The sequence below is a fragment of the Pipistrellus hanaki genome, assembly GCF_964339955.1.
Source record: "Pipistrellus hanaki genome assembly, chromosome: 1".
NCBI lineage: Eukaryota > Metazoa > Chordata > Mammalia > Chiroptera > Vespertilionidae > Pipistrellus > Pipistrellus hanaki.
This window is the reverse complement of record NC_140503.1, coordinates 173,760,453-173,768,307: the sequence shown is the minus strand read 5'-3', so window position 1 is coordinate 173,768,307 and position 7,855 is coordinate 173,760,453. Positions and strand designations below refer to the sequence as shown.

At 40.3% G+C, this 7,855-nt stretch overlaps 1 pseudogene across 1 annotated transcript; it reads right to left on the bottom strand.

Annotated features, from left to right (window-relative positions):
- Positions 1–2,493: 2,493 nt before the first annotated feature.
- On the bottom strand, positions 2,494–3,064 carry LOC311621297 (jun dimerization protein 2-like; annotated as a pseudogene). Its single transcript has one exon. The product of its transcript is annotated as a jun dimerization protein 2-like (transcript).
- Positions 3,065–7,855: the final 4,791 nt, after the last annotated feature.

Here is a 7,855-nt window from a genome sequence, read left to right as displayed (position 1 = left end):
TCACTGGCAGGTGGCGTGGCCTCCCTCCCTCTCTCTTTCCTTCCTTCTTTCTTTCCTTCTCTCCTTCTCTCCTTCCTTCCTTCCTTCCTTCCTTCCTTCCTTCCTTCCTTCCTTCCTTCCTTCCTTCCTTCCTCCCTCCCTCCCTCCCTCCTTCCCTCCCTCCCTCCCTCCCTCCTTTCTTTCTTTCTTTCTTTCTTTCTTTCTTTCTTTCTTTCTTTCTTTCTTTCTTTCTTTCTTTCTTTCTTTCTTTCTTTCAAGTAAGAGTAATGTTTACTGAGTAATACAGAACTGAGTACTATTAGTGGTTAACCAAGATGGAGATGCACCGCCTCGTGCCCTTGCCACCCTCAATATCCGGAGACTACAGTACTTAGAAGTTACACACAACGGCCATAACTGCTGAATATCTGTTCGTAACAAACAAACCATAGCATGTTTATACTGTATCACATTGAGTGAATATAGAAATCCATTTATATATTGCTGGTATAAAATCTTTTTTTGTAAAATATATTAAAAAAAAAAAAAAAAAAAGACAAAACATGTGCAGTTGAAAGCCCTGCCAGGACAGCCAGTCTGTAAACATTCAGAGAGTATGTGCGATGGAAAGGCACCCGTGCCTCGTGCCCACAGCAGCTCCAGCAGGGCGGGCGAGGGTGTGCCCTGGCTTGTCACTCTGGGCAGGAGTGAGCTGGACCACGGTGGATGAGAGCAGCAGGGCCTGGCACTGTGGCCTCATCCAGCCTTGAATTATTGGGTCGGCAGCTAAGTAATTGCGGGTTTCACACATATATGGCTTCAGTTGAATTTTTAGGTTTGCAGACGTAGTACAAATGTAAAACACATTTTGTATTTGATAGTTGGCTATTCAGCTGTTAATCAGTAAAAAAAGTTTTTTGATCTGTTTTGTAGTTTTTGTTTGGCGTTCGTTAAAAAATGGAAAATCAAAAGGAACATTTTCGTCATATTTTGCTTTTTTATTTCCGCAAGGGAAAAACGCATCACAAGCTCATAAAAAGTTATGTGCTGTTTATGGTGACGAAGCCTTAAAAGAACGGCAGTGTCAAAATTGGTTTGCCAAATTTCGTTCTGGTAATTTTTCACTCAAAGATGAAAGACGCTCTGGTCGTCCAGTTGAAGTTGATGACGCCCTAATCAAAGCAATAATCAATTCGGACTGTCACAGTACAACACGTGAGATTGCAGAGAAGCTTCATGTATCACATACATGCATTGAAAATCACTTAAAACAACTTGGCTATGTTCAAAAACTCGATACATGGGTTCCTCACGAACTGAAAGAATCACAGTTAACGCAACGCATTAGCAGCTGCGATTTGCTAAAGAAACGTAATGAAAATGATCCATTTTTAAAACGACTGATAACTGGCGATGAAAAATGGGTTGTTTACAACAATATCAAGCGGAAAAGATCGTGGAGCAGGCCAGGTGAACCAACTCAAACAACATCAAAAGCTGATATTCATCAAAAGAAGGTTTTGTTATCAGTTTGGTGGGATTACAAAGGAATTGTCTACTTTGAACTCTTACCACCCAACCGAATGATCAATTCTGATGTCTACATTGAACAACTAACGAAATTAAACAATGCAGTTGAAGAAAAGCGGCCCGAATTGACAAATCGAAAAGGTGTTGTATTCCATCATGACAATGCAAGGCCACACACATCTTTGGTCACTTGGCAAAAATTAATGGAGCTTGGTTGGGATGTTTTGCCACATCCACCATATAGTCCTGACCTTGCACCATCTGATTACTTTTTGTTTCGATCTTTACAAAACTCCTTGAATGGTAAAAATTTCAATAATGATGATGATGTCAAATCGTACCTGATTCAGTTTTTTGCTAATAAAAAACAGAAGTTTTTTGAACGTGGGATTATGATGCTGCCTGAAAGATGGCAAAAGGTCATTGATCAAAATGGGCAATACATTAAAGAATAAAGTTATTTAGTTCCATGAAAAAATTGTCTTTGATTTTCTTTAAAAAATCCGCAATTACTTAGCTGCCGACCCAATAGAATCAGGGTCAGTGCCAGAGTCAGGGCTGGGGGCAGGCAGATTGCAGTTTCACTCTGAGTTCCATACTCAGCCTAATTTTGATTGCAACTCATGGCTTTTCCTGGCTGCTCAGAGCTCCTTTGGGTGGGTGCCCTGGTGGAGAGGCTAGAGAAGTGCCCACAGCTGCCTGGTTGGGCATCTCTTTAGCCCAGAGCCTCTGTCCTGACTCCTGCAATCCTGGCCCCAGGCAGAGCAGGCCCCCCTCAGGACTACTTTGGTCTCAGCACTTGATCCTGTGTTTCATCATCCTGGGTTTCTTCCCCTGGTATGACTGATCTGAGTTTCACCAAAAAGCTTGGCTGATGCTGGCTGTGTTGAACCTCATTGAAGAGTTTTTCATGCAGCAAGGAAAAGCCCTCTGGGACCCTCCTCCTCCGTCTCCTCATCACCTCCTCCTCCTCCCAGCCCATGGTCACTTCTCCAGCTGTTTCAGCAGTGAGTTGCCTTCTGATTCAGGGATCTAATCGCTGTCAGTCCTGACGATGCAGGTGGGGCGATGACGGTTGAGCATCAGGATGAGGTGCTGCTGTTTCTGCTTCAGCTCCTCCATCTGGGTTTTCAGCTCTGCATTCATGAGCTCCAGATCTCATTGATTCCTGCTGAAGAAACTCTGTCCACTCCTTCTTATTCCAGCATGGGGCTGCCACCACTTTGTTCTTTTCCCAGTGCCTTTTCCTCCACTCCTCTTCCTTGTGTAGCTCACTTTTCACAGGTTGAGGCCTCATGCCCGGTTTCACCTCCAGGAAGTGCAAAGAGGCAATCCTGGCCCCAGTGCTGTGGATGTCAGCTTATTTCAGGTCCTCTGCAGTGAGGGCTGAACTGGAGAGTCCAGTCAGGGGGCTGAGCCCTGGCAGAGAGTCTGCAGTTATGGAAAGATCTGGGATCTACTCAGGCATCATAGCAGCAGGAGTTGTAGTCCAGTCCTGCAGAAGCCGCAGGGAGAGGCCGCAACCCTGAGGCCTGGGCCAGGCTGCAGGCACCATGACCACTCAGGAGCCATGGTGGCACCAGCCCCACCCTGCAGCCTCCACCACCGCCAGTGCCTCCCATCACAGCTGCCTAGCATCCCTCCAGCAGGCTGTGGCCTGGATCGCCCTCTTTGAGGTGAGTGGGGCTCTGCTTGCCTGCCTCATCGCCCCCAACCACTCGCAGGCCTACATGATTGCCCCAAACACTCACCTTCTTGATCAACCCTAACTGCTTGCTGGGGGACCGGGCCAGCCCAGCGAGGGGCCTTAGTGGTTCTGGTCTTTGGTTGTTCTGGTCTCTGAGCTTTTATTATATAGGATTATAAAGTTTACTAACCATAGTTTATCTTTCGTGACTAAAACTCAACAGCAGTAGTATCTAACACTGTCCATGATGCTATGCTTCCTCAAAGGATACTGAATGGCTCTGGGCTCATCTTTTATTTCATTCTACACCTCGTCACATGGTGCTTCTTTAACAGTGCTTTCTCCTTGGGATTCTTTGAGAGCTCTGAGCTTCTCTGCCATTGCTCAGTAGCATGGTTTAGTCTGCTGTTCAAGAACTCCATTTGTTCTAATCAGGATCATTTTCTTTTTTCTTAACTCTTGTATTCTCTCTTTGCTTTTTACTGTAAATTTCTGTTTCATTCCTTACCCAAACCTGAATATGATGCACAAACTTTGCCTCCAACTCAACATCTCATAGAGTTGAAATGATCAGGAGGATGGGGAAAAGTTTCAGGGCTACGAGCTCTATAGAATTACCAATTCAGTGACTTAACTGCTTTCCTGATGCAGGTAGCTCTTCTCTCTTTACGACAGATTACATCTAACCCAACTGGTCACCACCTTGATTTGAAAACTTTCTTGTCATAGGGGCTAATTACCAGTAGGAAAATGTGGCTATTTTCAATAAAGATGGATGCATGTCTAAACAATTCCTGAAATTTAACTTTTATTCTTCTTCCTACTCCTCTACAGTTCAATAGAGCAGATAAAGACACATACATTCCACACATGTTAACAAGTTAGATAATATTTCTAACTTCTACTGTGAAACACAATTTACCAGTAACTCATTTCATTTCTATCATTTGGGAAAAGAGAAGAAAATCTTAAACACCCTTCATTTTCACATAGAAATATTTCATGAGTTATTGGCAAAAAGAAAACTATGATCTAAAAGAAACTAAGTGCTTTAGATATTCACTTAAATAAAAAGGAGTACATAAATAAAAGATAACACTGATCTTGTAAATTCCTTCTTTCAACACCCCCATTACCTGTTCTGTGGTAGTTTTCTTTTCTTCTTCTACCCCAATTTTATTTTCCAATTCTTTGAAATAATTCTCATTCTAAACCATGAGCCTTAGCAATAAGAGAGATATATCAAATTAAATTAGCTTTCAAGTCAGACTCAAGTGTAAAAGCAAATCAATTTTTTTCTAAAATGTATTATCTTTTTATATTTATAACACATTCAGTGCTGTCTCAACTCCTAAGATAATGAAAAACTCTTTTCTCTGTCAGTTTTAACTCCTCAAGCAATTTTATTAAAGCTTCTCAACTTTATATATAATTTATATGTTGAATAACCCCAAATTTATATCTCCAGTCCCAGTGAGTTTCCAGGCATTCAGACACAGACAAGCCGTTGCTAATTTTACATGTTCACTTTTAAACACAACTGGCTTCTCAAACAAAAAGAATAAAATGATAAGTTATGTATTTCTTCCTACAACACTGAACATCCTCCAGTCTTCAGCATTAGAGGAGTTGGCATTATTATCATCAATATGATCAGGCCAAGAAAACAAATTCTAAGAATCATCTTCACAGAGTTTAGCTTCCAGTGATGAATGAAGTGAGGGAGCAAAAGAGCAAGTGCAAAGGCAAGGATTTTTTTGTTTTGTTTTGTTTACCAACATTTAGACATCCAGTATGAAAACAATAAATGATTGTTGAATGAGTGGATTAGGTGATCAAACAAAATGTGAAAATATTCATTTTAAGCTTTTAAATACAGTTTGCTTTGCTCTTGTTGGCTAAAAACGTCTTCAAAAATGTTTTTTCCAATTAATTTGGTGATTATTTTAGTTCTGACTTAGTAGCAAATAAGGTCTCTCTATTTGGACTATCGAAATATACTCAGACTTCTTCATGACAGGAAGTGTGTGTCACTCATTCTACTATGATATATACTCAGGAGGTACTACCTGCCCTTAGCATTTACAACTTCAAGAGATGTTCATTGAATAAATTAATGAGCCAATTCATTGCAATTAGATTTATTTAAACCTTTTTTTTTTATAAATTATACTTTTATTTAGATACATAATTATAATAAATTAGAGGCATGGATTCGTACACTGGTGTGGGGCGTGGCCTGTGGGGATTGGCCGGCTGTGGGAGCCCCACTCATCGCGGTCAGCCAAGTGTCTGTGGACCCGCCCTCTGAGCGGTTGCTGAATGAGGAAATTAGTCTGACCTGATATTTCCGGGTGATGTCTTGGGTAAAGGTATGTTCTGTGTTCTGGAGGAACTTGGTGGAGAGCTTTGTACCCCAAAGCCACTCCATGAATGTCCTTGATGTGCAATGTCAGGTTGGTGACACCATGGGGGATGTTCAGGGCAGCTGTGCTCCAGGATCCTCAGCCATCAGGACAGTCGGGGGGTGGGGGGAGAGCACAGTCACATCCCCTCTTGCCATCCACCTATGCCAGCTCCCCGTGCTCTTTCTAGAACATACCTTAGAGGGCCTGCATCAGTAGGTGCAGGGACTCGGCCTCACCTTGGGCCTTCTAACTGCTGCTTCCACCATGGGGCAGCTCCAAATAGAGTGACTGCCCCCTGATGGTCAGTGTGTGTCATAGCGTTGATTGACTGGTTATCCTTTCATTCAGTTGCTGGGCTTAGATAGATAGATAGATAGATAGATAGATAGATAGATAGATGATAGATGATAGATTATATATATATATACACACACATATATATATATATAAAGATTATATATATAAAGATCATATATATATAAAGATCATATATATATATAAAGATCATATATATATAAAGATTCATGGGATTATAGAATAGAAAAGGACTTTAGGACTATCCATTCAACCTCCTAACTTTAGGGATGAAAAAACAGTTTCATACAGCTTGTTTCTTTCTCAGGATTTTATATTTAGTTATTATTAGGCCAAGAGAAAAGTCAGGCCTCCTAATTTCCAGAGTGAATTTTTTGCCAATGTTTTGTGTTTTTTTGCCATGGTTAAAAGCAAAAATGTATGAATATTCAAGAATCTCTTCTGAATATTCTAAAACAAAGAAGAATGGTAACGTAAACTATAGGGGGAGTGATTTGTTTGAAGCTGCTAAGAGATGCTAATTTTCTAAAATTATTATTGCCTGTATTCATTATATTGAAATGAATGCAGAAGATAAAAATGGACATAAAATTGAGCATCTGGGAGGATAGTAATGAGTGCTCAGCAGCTGAAAATAACTGAGTGCTTCAATGACCAAATTGATTCATTTTCACAGTGTACCAAAAAATATAATGTTAACAATTAATGAGCATGGTCATAACCAATATATTTAAAAAGTTAAATGGTTAAATATGGATAGCAGTTAAAACATGGGATGCAGCTTTTAGAATTTATTGTTGTTCATGTCCATAGCTCTAGGAATAGGAATAAGAAGAAGCCATGGGAGGGGATCATAATATAGTCAAAGGGTAGTTTTCCTGTCAGCATTTAATTGAGAACTACATCCAATTTTTCCCACTCAAAACAGTGGAGCCAGCACTTATATAGACTCTAGTGCTGATGAAAAACAAAATAATCCTCTGGAATGCAATAGTTGAGACAGACAATGCTAGGTTAGATTATTGGCCAACTATGGTGGTCCTGAATTTCAACCTAGATAGCTAAGATGTAATAAATTATTAGTTGTAAATGGGTTAATCTTAAGTGACAGAGTGACATGAGTTTTTGTTTTTTTTCTGGTGTCAACCTTAAAAACAAAGAAGCAAGGTTATTTGAGTGGAAACCGAGTCTATTTGAAAATATCAGAGGAATTGCAATTCAGGACATGAAAACTATGGTAAACCATAGGCAAACCGAAGGAGATAAAAAAAAAAGTCAGGACCTAGCTGGTTTTGCTCAGTGGATAGAACACCAGCCTACAGACTGAAGGGTTCTGGGTTCAATTCCAGTAAAGGGCATATGCTTGGGTTTCGGGCTTGAACCCCACTTGGGGATGTGCAGGAGGCAGACAATCAATGCTTCTCTCTCATCATTAATGCTTCTATTTCTCTCTCCCTCTCCTTTCCACTCTGAAATAAGTAAATAAATAAAATAAAATAAATTAAAAAAATAAGTCAGCTATTGCAGGGTTTAAGATAAGATTGTGGTGCTTTCATTGGTGGCTGGTGGTAGCTGATTGCTATTGCTGGGGAAAGAGATGGGCAGTTGGCTGATACTGAGGCATACAGTAACAAGAGGTTCTTCCTTCTCCCCATTGAATGGATAGGTGCTGACTATGTAAGTTGCAATAGTGGCACAAGCAGTCCATGTGTAAAAACTCTCCCTTCTTGGATTCCCAACTCCATCTCCATTTTGAATGAGATTTTTATTTATTTTAACACCAGAATGTGACATTTTCCCTACTCAACGCAAGATTTGAAGCTAAAGTTTTGTGTCATCATCAGTTAACTATAAAATAAAAGTACTAATAATATTCAGGTTTTGACATTCTGTATAAAGATTTTCCAGTAAGGCAATATGCTTGAAAGATAGACTT